Consider the following 13,643-nt stretch of genomic DNA (forward strand, 5'->3'; position numbering starts at 1 on the left):
ATCACTGAAGAATAACTCGAGCCAAACCATGAGTCAGCTCCAAGGTACTTTAGCTTTATTTGCTGAGAGATGCAATATCTCCCATAGCAGAAAACACTCTAGTGTAAGGAGCACCACCTCATCAGTTTAGATTGTCTTGATGCAATGCACATTACTAGTATAATTTGTTTCTTTCTCTTTTATATATTTTGCACTTTTTATGATTATTTTATTTTCATTTTTTTTATTCTTCCAGTTGTCATCTGCCCATTTTTAAATAAATTATGTCATGTCCAAAAGCTGTTCTCTGTGTTTCCTGTCTATATCTTGCATAATTTGTCATGTGTGAGAAAGGCTTCAGGCCAGATAACTGATGCTATTCCCAGTTAACAATAAAGTTCTTAAAATCAATGGAAATAACTTAAGGACTAGTCAAAGTAATAACTGGCAAACTTTGGCAAATATTGCCTATGCTCTTGAGTCAAAGACTTTAGTGGCAAGCTAGGTTTTTGCTTTATTGCTGTAATGGTTCACTAGAGGGACCCAGAAAATCAGCCACGACACAGGAGTGAGCAGAAAACTCTGATATTTATTAAAAGGCAGCTTAAACCGGGCACGCAGGATCGTCCGCTGCAGCACTGCGAAGGGGGGCGGAGAGGAGAGATCGGTGACTGGACAAATAGCAACAAAAGGATCTGTTACTGCGTGTGTGTTAAGGGAACACTAACCTGGCTTGGCGATCAGTAACTGAAGTGATCGGCTGAGGAACCAGGAGGAGCGCGGATGCTGCGCTGACGCAGAGCTCGGCAGGAAGTGCCTGGGGAGGGAAGCGCTGATGCAGGGCAGCGTACAAACTAGTTAGGCAGCAGAAGAACCAAATCCAGATCCGAATCCTTAGTCAGACGGGCCGAGGTCATGCACGATCGGGGCTAAGGGTAGAATCCGTGGGAGTGGGCGAGAGCGGTGTAACTGAAACAGGCGTGGGTCGAGATCCAGAAGGGCGATAGTAACAGTCCGACAAGGGCAAGGCAAAAGGGGCAGGTCCGAGGAACAAAGCGTGGTCGTAGCTATGAGGGCGAGGTAAGACTGCTGGAAAACTACTTGCTGAAAGCGTTCGATAATCTGGCAGTGTGGTTGCGACTGAGAGAGGCTTAAGAAGGGAGACAATCAGGAAGCAACGCAGGTGCGAGGAATAACGGAAATGAGGGGCGTGACTAGGATTGGCTCAAACAGAAAACAGTACAATGTGAACATCACAGTACCCCCTCCTCAAGGTCCGGCCCCTGAAGGACCACCAGGCTGGTCGGGGTGATCACGATGGAAATCCCTGATGAGGGCCTTGTCCACAATGTGGCGGGATGGAACCCATGAGCGCTCCTCTGGCCCATAACCCTCCCAGTCCACCAGATAATGGGTGGCACGGCCCCACCTTCTAGATCGGAGGAGACGTCTCACAGTGTAGACGGGACCCCCAGCGAAGAATCGGGCGGGAGGAGGGGGTTTGGAGGGGGGCACGAGTCTGGAAGTGGCGACAGGCTTGACGCGTGAGACATGGAAAGTGGGATGGACCTTCAGAGAAGCAGGCAGCTGGAGGCGGACGGCCACAGGATTCACCACCTTGGAGATGGGGAACGGTCCGACAAAGCGTGGAGCCAATTTCTTGTTCTCTACCCGAAGGGGAAGGTCCCTGGTTGACAGCCACACCCTCTGACCTACAAGGTAAGCAGGAGCCGGGATCCTGTGTCGGTTGGCTGACCTGGAATACATGGCAGACGTAGTTAAAAGAGCCCTGCGGGCTTTTCTCCATACCCTGAGGCACCTCCTGGCTGAGGCATGGGCAGAGGGAACCATGGCAGACCGCTCCTGCAAGGAGAAAACAGGTGGCTGGAAACCATAAACAGTATGGAAGGGAGACAACCCAGTGGCACTGGAGGGAAGTGAGTTGATGGCATGCTCCACCCAAGGCAGATTCTGCACCCACTTGGTTGGATCCTGTTCACAGAGCATGCGAAGCTTGATCTCCACTTCCTGATTGAGACGCTCAGATTGGCCATCCGTCTGCGGATGGAAACCTGAGGAGAGGCTCACCTGGATCCCTAGCTGCCTACAAAACTCTTTCCAAAAACAAGAGACGAATTGAGGACCACGGTCAGAGACTATGTCCATGGGAAGTCCATGAAGTCTGAACACCTCCCTGGTGAGAATCACACCCAATTCCTTAGAGGAGGGCAATTTCATTAGGGGAACCAAGTGAGTCATTTTGGAGAAGCGATCGACTATCGTGAGTATGGTAGTGTACCCGTTGGAGGCGGGTAATCCCGTGATGAAATCCATCGAAATATGTGACCAAGGCCGGTGGGGAACAGGTAGAGGGTGGAGAAGCCCTGCTGGGGGTCGGCAAGAAGGCTTAGCCTGGGAGCAGACCCGGCAGGCAGAGACAAACTCCTTGACATCCTTGGCCATGTTCCTCCACCAGAAGCGTGACTGGACCACTTTTAGGGTCTTGACTACACCGGGGTGACAAAACAATTTAGACACATGGCAAAGTTCGAGTACCTCAGGGATAAGACGGTCAGGTACGAAGAGGCGGTGGGGAGGACAGCCCGGGGGGGGACGTTGCTGTTGGTTGGCCTCCCTGACCCGGTTCTCGACCTCTAGCCGAGTAACTGCCAGCCGAACAGACCTTGGAAGAATAAATTCTTCTGAAGAAGTCACTGGTTTGTTCAGGGGTTCATGAATCCTGGACAATGCATCAGGCTTCACATTTTTGGAGCCAGGCCTGTAGGACAAAGTGAACACAAAGCGAGAGAAAAAAAGGGCCCACCTGGCTTGCCTGGTGTTGAGTCTTTTGGCTGACTTGAGGTACTGGAGGTTCTTGTGGTCAGTCCACACTAGGAAGGGTTCCTTAGCTCCCTCCAGCCAATGTCTCCATTCCTCCAATGCTAGTTTAACCGCTAGCAACTCTCGGTCCCCCACATCGTAATTGCACTCAGCAGAGGAGAGGCTTCTAGAAAAGAAGGCGCATGGATGAATCTTATCATCCTCATACCTCTGGCTAAGAATCGCGCCAACACCAGACTCCGAGGCGTCGACCTCCACAATGAACTGTCTATTCAGGTCGGGAGAATGGAGAACTGGTGCAGTAGAGAACAGGTGTTTAAGTCTTTGAAAAGCCTCATCTGCTTTAGGGTTCCACTGAAAACGAGACTTGGGAGAGGTTAGAGCATGAAGGGGTGAGGCAATAGAACTGTAATTGCAAATGAACCGCCGATAGAAATTAGCAAACCCCAGGAACCGCTGGAGCTGCTTACGGTCCTGAGGAGTTGGCCAACTCAGCACAGCAGAAACCTTGCGGTCCTCCATGGATAGCTGGTTGGGGGAGACTAGAAAGCCTAAGAAGGAAGTCTGGGACACATGAAATTCACATTTCTCAGGTTTAACAAACAGGTTATTCTGTAGTAAACGAAGAAGTACCGAACGAACATGGTTGATGTGTGAGGATAGATCCTTAGAGAAAACCAGGATGTCATCTAGATAGACAAAGACATGAAGACCAATCATGTCCCTAAGGACATCATTCACGAGGGCCTGGAACACTGCTGGAGCATTGGTCAACCCAAATGGCATCACTAAATATTCATAATGCCCAGTAGGGGTATTGAAGGCAGTCTTCCATTCGTCCCCCTCCCGAATACGCACCAGATGGTACGCATTCCTTAGATCTAATTTAGTAAAGATGGTAGAGCCTTGGATGCGTTCAAATGCAGTGTTTGTGAGTGGGAGGGGATAACGGTTCTTGATGGTGATGTCATTGAGTGCTCTGTAGTCGATGCAGGGGCGCAGTGAACCATCCTTCTTTCCTACAAAGAAAAATCCTGCGCCAGCAGGGGATGAGGAAGGACGAATGATTCCTGCTTGGAGGGCCTCCTTTATGTAGTCTCGCATGGCTTGGTCTTCAGGGACTGAGAGTGAAAATAGACGACCCTTGGGTGGGCAGGTGCCAGGAAGCAGGTTGATGGCACAATCATAGGGGCGGTGTGGAGGGAGAGAAGTGGCACGATGTTTACTGAAAACCTCCTTGAGGTCATGGTAGTCCTTGGGGATCCCTGAAAGGTCAGGGTCCTGAACTGGGGGACCCAAAGGGACTGGCCCCGGATGATTAGCAGCTTGAAGACAGGTGGACAGACAATGAGTGCTCCAGCCGAGGACCAAACCATGGACCCAGTCAATATGTGGGTTGTGTAGTCTCAACCAGGTGGCACCCAGAATTACCGGGATGTTAGGCGAGTTGATGATAAGAAAGGAGATGGATTCCTGATGATTCCCTCCCACGATCAGTCGGACTGGCTCTGTCTCCAGCTTGACCTGGTGTAAAACATGACCGTCAATAGCCTGGACTTCAGTCTTCCGAGTACTTTCTTTTAATTTCAAGTGGAGTGAGCGGGCTAGCTCAGCATCCATAAATTCAGTGTCGGCTCCAGAATCAACAAAAGCCGCTAGAGAGTGGGAGCGACCACGCATAGAAATCTGAGCACTAATGGTAATTAATGAAGATTTGGTAGTAGTATGTTGGTTAAGTAGAGCACTACAGACTGAAGGAACTAACCTCTTTGAGGGACATTGGCGAAGTTGATGGTCCTCACTGCCACAGTAGAAACACAGGCCCTTCTTGAGCCTGCGCTCCCTCTCCTCGGGCGTCAGCCTGGAGCGACCAATCTGCATTGGTTCTGGTTGGTCCTGGGGGGGGAAGGAAGGTGGTTTGGGCAAAGGTGACCTCATTGTGAGCCTGGAGGGGACCCCCAAGGATGTAGTCGGATATAGTCGGTCAGAAGCCTTCTCTAGCCTTCTTTCATGCATCCGTTGGTCAATCCGCGATGCCATGGTTTCTAAGTCAGCCAAATCCTTAGGGGGGTCACGAGTTGAGAGTTCATCTTTAATATTTTCACTCAGACCTTGGTAAAAGGCGTCACACAAGGCTTCATCATTCCAATCACTGTCAGCAGAAAGGGTATGAAAGTCAATGATATATTCATTAATGCGTCTCTTGCCCTGTTTAATTCTCCAGAGCCCTCGGGCTGCCTCTCTCTCAGGGAGGCAGGGATCAAAAACACGAATTAGCTCTTTGGAGAAATCATTAAAACTGTAACAGATGAGCGAGTCCTTCTGCCATTCAGCTGTACCCCAAATCTTAGCCTTGCCCGATAGTAGAGAAATCAGGTAAGCGACCTTAGCTCGCTCGGAGGGAAAAGAGCTGGGCTGAAGCTCAAAATGAATTTCACACTGGGTAATAAAGGGCCGACATTGGCTAGGCTCACCACAGAAAACCTCAGGAGGGGACAGACGGGGCTCCTGGGGAAGAGGTAACCGCACCTGCTGAGGAGGAGCTTGTCCTGGCGCAGCCGAGGCACTGGGAGGCGCTGTGGGGACTGTCAACTTGGAAAGCATAGACATCATTTCCTGCATATTGACCTCCAATTTGGAAATGGATTTCTCTACAGCAGTGCGCCATTCCTGTGCGTGCGATGGGTCCATAGTGGCCAGATTATACTGTAATGGTTCACTAGAGGGACCCAGAAAATCAGCCACGACACAGGAGTGAGCAGAAAACTCTGATATTTATTAAAAGGCAGCTTAAACCGGGCACGCAGGATCGTCCGCTGCAGCACTGCGAAGGGGGGCGGAGAGGAGAGATCGGTGACTGGACAAATAGCAACAAAAGGATCTGTTACTGCGTGTGTGTTAAGGGAACACTAACCTGGCTTGGCGATCAGTAACTGAAGTGATCGGCTGAGGAACCAGGAGGAGCGCGGATGCTGCGCTGACGCAGAGCTCGGCAGGAAGTGCCTGGGGAGGGAAGCGCTGATGCAGGGCAGCGTACAAACTAGTTAGGCAGCAGAAGAACCAAATCCAGATCCGAATCCTTAGTCAGACGGGCCGAGGTCATGCACGATCGGGGCTAAGGGTAGAATCCGTGGGAGTGGGCGAGAGCGGTGTAACTGAAACAGGCGTGGGTCGAGATCCAGAAGGGCGATAGTAACAGTCCGACAAGGGCAAGGCAAAAGGGGCAGGTCCGAGGAACAAAGCGTGGTCGTAGCTATGAGGGCGAGGTAAGACTGCTGGAAAACTACTTGCTGAAAGCGTTCGATAATCTGGCAGTGTGGTTGCGACTGAGAGAGGCTTAAGAAGGGAGACAATCAGGAAGCAACGCAGGTGCGAGGAATAACGGAAATGAGGGGCGTGACTAGGATTGGCTCAAACAGAAAACAGTACAATGTGAACATCACAATTGCATTCCAAATGGGCAAATCTAATACAGCATTAGCCTTTATCAAATAATTAATCCGACAGAGTAAATTATGACACAGAGACCAGGTTTTGCAGCAGCCAGCAATGTATCTTTCACTGTGAACATCATTGCAAATTGTTAAAAAAAAAAAAGTATACTGCTTGTCAAAATTCCAAATTACTTGGGGGGGAGGAGTAAGGCTTAGAGTTTATTACACTCTGGACATGGAAATAGGTTGTGACTGTCAAAAAAAAAAAAGGCGGTGGAACACATACACAGCCTCCTGGGGATGTGTAAGTACACCGGCAACTGGTGTCAGGATTTCAGTTTAAGTGACTGATTCCAATCCTTTATAAAAGCCTTGCTCCAGATAACCCTAAATGTAACAGAGCTGTTCTACCATTTGCTCTTTCCATTTCTTCTTTATGAATCAGCGCAGCTCACTTGTACAGTGCTGTACTCCATTAGGCCACACTGCTCTCTCAGCTCTGACATTGTTTGTTTGGGTGGAAAAATAAGCCCCAGCACCCAAGCAATGGATCACTGCGTACTAGCTGACACAAATTAGTTCCACTTCTGCTTGTTCTTGTAACTAAGTAACCTCCACACAAGTTTGACATTCCTCAGTAATGACTTTAATAACCCACCTGTCTAATCAGATTTACTAAACAAAAATCAATCGGTCTCAAGTATTTTATTGATATAGCCACCAGTCTTAAAAGCACTTTAAGACATGTACAGAGATAAAAGAGATATACAGTACATAACACTTGTGACTAAACACTAACAAGTGTCACATGAGGAAAGCACTGTCCCACAGAGTCCTGATTTTACCTAATAAGTATAGGAAGACAAGTTTGAGTGGGGAGTGAGTGTTGCAGGGATTTGGCTGCCTTTCATCCCCTGTTTCTGCTTCAGGCCACTCTTAGACATTCAAGCTACTGTACTTTTCTGCTTTCTAAGAACGTTTTAGTAAACTCTGTGAACCAAAAAAAAATTGTGGAGATCAAAGCTATATCCAACACCCTCCCAGGGATTTCCTGCAACAAAATGAAAAACACAGAGATGTTTGGTGTGTTTGCCTAGCTTATAGCAAGTTTCCTTCTTTATCCCATCAAAAGTCTGTGGTGTGTTTCAACCTCAGAGTAAAACTCTGGACAAATAGTAATTTGTTCAGACTTGAACAAATTATTATATAGACCATCTATGTTCAAAGACGGAACAGCTGTCTTTCTGACTATACCTGGTAAAGACCATATTTGGAAATTCTGAGTATTCCTAGAGTAACATGACTTCTTTTCAGGTAACAGTTGAGATCTTTAGATTCATTTATTTTCTATTCAAGTTATGCAAGATCATCTGCAAGCTCTGCACTCTTACTGTCCCTTGGCCACTATTAACAAAACTACATTAAGTTTTAAACATACCCATACTTTATTAAGTTGGACATTTTATCACATGACAACCAAAGGGAAAAAGAGTATGTCTTTTTAACAAAATCAGTTTGATTCATTGGTTTGAACTAAACTCCTCTATTGTAGTACTTGCTGCATACCTATAGTGTTGTCCTAGCAGAAGGTGAATCTCTAACCAAGAAAAGTGGTTAGACACAGCAAAAGACTTGATACTGGGGCCAAGTACTTTCTGGCCCATCGTATTGCTGAAAAAAGAATCCCCTATGCATGATTCTACCACTATCATGTTTCACATTGGGTAGACTGCAGTGTGAGTTTGCAGCCACACGTAGCTTAGATTTTTTTTTAAAAAGTTGTAATTTGTTTCCTACTACTGAAGTGTTGTTCCACCCACTGGAAGACGGCATGCAAACCTACAGAGCCGAAAAGCTCTGACCATTGAGCATTGTCACTGCTCAATGGTGAATGCAATGTACTTATCATTTTGTAATTTGTGCAGAACTTACCTGCAATTATTGATGAGTAGCTTGTAACTCGCCAATACCAGGATCTGCTGAATGACAAAATGTCATGTAAAGCTAATTTGATATAACATACCCATGCCCAAGATACGTTATGTAAACGTGAAATTATGACCCTGTTAGCTCTAACAGCCATTTTCATGCCAGAGCAACATTCCATTACCAGGAAGTTGTAGGTCAGAGTTATGGTTCACTGGTAAAAGGCTGCTATGTTATAACTGAGCTCACAGTGCTGCTGCAAGTGTAATGTCGAGACACTCTGCACCACTACACACACATGCACACCCCCACACCTCCCAACACTCTCTTCTAACTCTCAGTTAGTCCAAATGCCATGATAAAAGAGTAGAGGGTATAGATTTAAACACTCTGCCTTTTATAGTTCTGCGCTCTTGTGCCCATGCGCTGATAATTAAGTGACAGAATCCAATGCCATTGTGTGACAGATCACCATTTCCTTCTCTGACCAGACTGTCCAGACCTTGGCAGACTCTGGAGAGCAGAGAGTTGAATAACCTTAATTGGACAATATGCTTGTGGTGGTGAGTGTGAGCAGTGAAGGGTATCTGTCTGGCTGGCCATTAGCCTCTCCTAGCCCTTCTTTGGCCTTTATCAGTGCAATTTTAGCTTGGAAAAATAGGTCAGGAGTCCAAACATTTTCAAAAGCTTGTTAACACGGTCATTACTTGAATAAAACCATAAAGCAGTCAGAGACAAACAAATGTATGCTACTCTGCCAGAACCGTATTCCTACAACTTTACAGTAGCATATTTACCTGATGCCCCATGGTGCCAAACTATCTCCAGTATAACAGAAATGAGCCGCTCAGAACCAAATAAAAATGCTTAAAACACAGAAGTCCTCATTTGTTGCCTACTATATCAAGAAACAAAATGGAGGAATCTTATCACTTTGCTCTGCAATGTACTTAAATAAACATCTATTCTAATTTTAAGCTACTAGAAACTTCATTTGTAGCTTTTTCTCTACACGTCTCTGGGATCATAGGACTAAGACCATGTGTCACCATGGTATCCATTTTTGGCCTCAGTTTTCTGACTCAACTTTCACAAACCTTGTTGATTGCACTTTCAAGATTAGCCTTTATTTGTTCTGTTTTTGTATTTTTTCTTTTAAACCAGTATTCTCAGGAACTTTCTCTGGGCATGTCTCAGTTTAGGGGATAGTAGATAGGTACACCTCGGTCTTCCTCAGTTGCCAGGATGTTCATTTGTATTACAAATGTTATGCCATAAAGGAGCAGTCTTTTAACAACCATTTAATAGTGGCAGTAGAGTCATACTTGCTTTAGTTTAGAAATATTTTTCATCTGCTTTGACAACTGAGTATTTAATCTAATTGTCTGTAATTTACTCAGTCGTCTGCAGAATTTGACTCCAATAAATTACATCTATCATTAGGTCCTTCAGAGTTATTTTGATCAGGACTGTCATATTCCATAAATCAACAGCTTTAACTGTGATTCAAACAGAAAGGCAAAGTCACAGGTGGTAATATAAAGGCTCAACAAATGCTGTGCAATAAATTTCAGCATTTATGTGAGTATCTCCAAGTCATCTAATACACTGTGCTTAGCCATTAAAAGAAATAAACTAGAATACTGTGGTTAGGTAAATGAAATGTAAAATTTACCGTCTTTACAAGTATGAAACGGGAGTTGGAACAAAAGAAAAAAGGCAAAATGCAGTGTGAAATGTGGATAGGCGGAGACAAAGATGTACATTTCAAGTCAAACTTTAACTGTAAACGTTTGATTCACCAAAAAGCCTATGTCACTTGGCAAACTGGGGTTTGTCTTTGCAATTTTTTCCTTGATTCACCTTGTCTGTGTCTGATGTAGTAGTAATTTCCCAGAATCCATACTTGCTGTAAGTTGAGTCAGCATACTTTGATGGAACCACTTTGTATGAATCATTAGTTTTCTCCTCTTTCTTTAGCTGGATTACAAGGCGGCGTGTGTTTCTTTGCTGATGACTGGGAATAGAAGTCCATTTGCTTTCACTTAGCTGCTTTGGGCTAATCGGAACCTGACCCTGGATTCAGGCCAGTTCATGGAGCACTCGGGTATGTCTTCCCTGGAAGGAAAAAAACAAAACAACAAAAAAACATAATCAAGCTCTAAACTCTGAGCCAAACCGATGGATCTGGCGACTTCTGTTTCTACAATTTCTGTTTGTCCTGAGGCATGGAGCCAATAAGGGAAGTAGGAAGGAATTAGACGTTTTTGGCAACTCTGCAGCTCACTCTTTCCTCCTCAGTCTGACATTCTACCACTGCTGCAAGGAAAGGAAAGTGTAGGGCAGCGGGGTGTTTGATTCATAATATTGTATCAGTGACAGAGCTGGACTTTAGCATACAAGAGCCTTCACATCTTATGTAAAGAAATGTAAAAGTACTCATTTGACGGTAAAAGCTGTACAAATTGCACACCCATCAGCTTAGTAGCTGCATACCTTATACCTCATCTTTTTTCCTACTTTGCTTTTCCACTGCTGCTCCACTGCCACCCCACCACAGAGTTCAGACAACAATCTTATGCCACTAAAATTGCTTGCTTGAGACTAATTACTGGCTTCCACTAGCTAATTTAAGAGAAACATTGTCATTTTGGGTTTTGCTACACAAGCAACAAAGTCATTACTGGGAGACATGTAAAATATATTCAGAAGCTTGCTTGGACAGTACAGGAAGCAGTCTGAAAGCAAACAGCAGCTGTGTTTTTGAAATAGTGCTGTATGCAAAGAAAATGTCTCGCTTGCACTGTTGACCCCAATATAAACCAAGGCTCTACACAATAACCTACCCTACTTCCAACACCACTCTGGGAATATATCAAAGACATATCTGACTTTATTTTTTGTATTCTTTTAGGCAACAGGAAATCTATTTGCACACTAGCCTGACATATTTTACACAATCGATCTCATGTTTTGTGGAACCAAAACCTGCACATTTCTATATAGTGTTCAAATTGTGGATATGTTTAGTCTACCTTTTTGATTTAGTGTGGAGTAAAAAGTGGGACTGCTTACAAATGTGTTGTATCCTGAGTATATTGTGTATTACCTGTACATGTTTCCACCAATTTGATATTACCATAGTTGCACACATCCACTCAGTACATTTCTGTAACACTGCACCGTTAGTACCATTTATTTATCAGGGTATGGCCCTCAGCTTTATACCGATAATTACAAAGCTTGCAAAAAAGCTAATTAATGTGCAGACATACTCCTGTGTGAAAGCAATTCCATGAGAAACATAAATCTGACAGCTGACAGTAAATCTCTGAGACTGTCAACAGCTGCTTATTAACAACGCAACAAACACTCTCAAAGACCTATTAAGTATCCAGATGGAGCTCTGAAACAGTTCTTATAGCGATCCATAAATCTCTCTGCTTGAGAGTGCACCATACAGAAAATCACTAAGTAGAACCGCTGATTATTGTATAATATAAGGGTATACTATGTAATCAGAAAATCCAAAGGTCATTAGTTTAACAGCTGCGATTCAGTACAGTTACATTACATTGTGCAAAAGATATTTAGTCAAAATTAAAACTGGCGACATAAGACATCTAGCTTTAAAAACGTTTGACATACTGCCACTATAGTTATAAATAAAGCATTCTAATATGTCAAATACACTTTTTCTCTGTCATAAATGAAACATGTCTACCATTCGTTTTTTTACCAACTCAAAATTGCTTGGATATTTAAATCATTTAAGCGTGTTCATAAAAAGATGTGGTGCACCGTACAGTGGAACCATTTCTCTTGATCCTTGAGTTTTTTGGTAGGAAAAATGTTGGAACTTCATGTAAGTTGGAGGTCAGACCAAAAGAATAAGATTCCAGATTCAAGGATCTTCCTCTGTAGAGTCGCCGGGTTCCTCCTTAGAGATAAGGTGTGGAGCTCCTCTGCACTGAATGTAGTCAGAGGATGTGATTCAACAATATCTTGAGCACCATCCTCTGCAGGTTTTCTTGGCAAATCCCACAGGTAGAAGAGCCAAGTGAAGACTAGACAAATCACTGGAGGATTTATTTTTACCTTCTGCCCTAGAAACACCTTTGGATCCCCTTCACTGACCTGGAGAACACACACGTCTATACAGATACAGATATTGCTAGGCAACTTGGGGTCAAGTGGCCAAAGGAACATTGATGTATGACAAGAAGAAGCTGGAATCAAACTTACAACATTTCAATTGTAAGACATAACACAACTGCCCGACCATAAACCGCCCAATCTCACTTTGCCCGTGTCATTATTACGTGTGACAAACTCAAAAGCTCTTTAGTGTTGAAATTAGAAACTTTTTCTATCTCAGACAAGCAACACCCTCTGCTTTGTACTGTTTGTTTCCTCTGTTATCTACCTTCTGTGTGTGTGTGTGGGTGTGTGTGTGTGTGTGGTGCATAGAGATAAATTTCACACTTGTTACTCCAGTATTGTGATGGAATCTGGCTGAGTGAGAGGAAGAGAGTAAAAAAACAGAAGCCTGAGAGAGTCATAGACTCTTATTTGGATGACTAGACCATGGTCCTGTCCTTTCACCATGGCTGTCTAAATGAGGTTTTACACTTACCTGCTAATAAAAAGCTTGCTTACATTTTAGGTATTCTTATGCAAATTAATTTTCTTTCGTTTTTCAATGTATCACCATTGCTTTTTTGACAGTCATGAGCTGTGGAGAAATGTCTGATATTGCTGTTGACTTCACAAATCCCAGATTAGACAGACAAAAGGAGCATCAGTCATGACTTAGGAGGCGTTTGGCTGTTTCAACCTGCCACAAGTCAACAGAATGCCAAGTCAACAGATTTGTGTCAAAAGACAGGAACTCCTTCTGCCAACACCTTCTAGTCACGCACAAACAAGATTGTGGGCATGGAGTTCACTCCAACTCAGCCGTGATAAAGCTGCATTGTGGGTCAGACTCTTCAAATGACTCCATGCTGCTTCTTTTCTTCCTCACCTGTTTTCTTTGAAAACGTTTGTTGACTCTGTAGTTTACAAGACAGTGAAGGCATCCTTAACAAGCTTGTACTGTTGAATAGGCGTTAAACACACAGATGTACAGTGAGTTCAGCCAGCGGCGGTTCATGTTTACATTGTGTTGTAGTGCAGTTTAGAGTCCCTACTTATGTTAGCTTATGTGTGTACTGTATATATACAAGTTTGCAGTCTTTTATTTATAGTAGCAGTTTCCCATCTGGTTGTGCTGGCAGCATGCCACTTTCCAGAGGTATAGCTGAAGGCAGAATGGCAGCTTTTCTTTAATCAGGCTCCGTTCTCAGAAGACATAAAAGGAACCATTATATGAGCCTCAATGTTGAGGGCCAGACAACACAACCTCAGAACAGCCACAGATGACACCAGTATGTGTTTGTCAGATGAGAAAACAACACCCTT

General features: G+C 44.5%; 1 protein-coding gene and 1 long non-coding RNA gene across 2 annotated transcripts in view; one reads left to right on the forward strand and one right to left on the reverse strand.

The window, feature by feature from the left end:
* nav3 (neuron navigator 3) overlaps positions 1-13,643 on the forward strand; it is a 313,027-nt gene that overhangs the window by 102,058 nt on the left and 197,326 nt on the right. The gene's annotated exons all lie outside the window — the stretch shown is intronic.
* On the reverse strand, positions 549-1,290 carry LOC116736640 (uncharacterized). Its single transcript, XR_004342641.1, has 2 exons — positions 708-1,290; positions 549-617 (listed from the first exon to the last, which is right to left on the reverse strand). It is a non-coding gene; the product is annotated as an uncharacterized LOC116736640 (long non-coding RNA).

This window comes from Xiphophorus hellerii, chromosome 17, assembly GCF_003331165.1.
Source record: "Xiphophorus hellerii strain 12219 chromosome 17, Xiphophorus_hellerii-4.1, whole genome shotgun sequence".
NCBI lineage: Eukaryota > Metazoa > Chordata > Actinopteri > Cyprinodontiformes > Poeciliidae > Xiphophorus > Xiphophorus hellerii.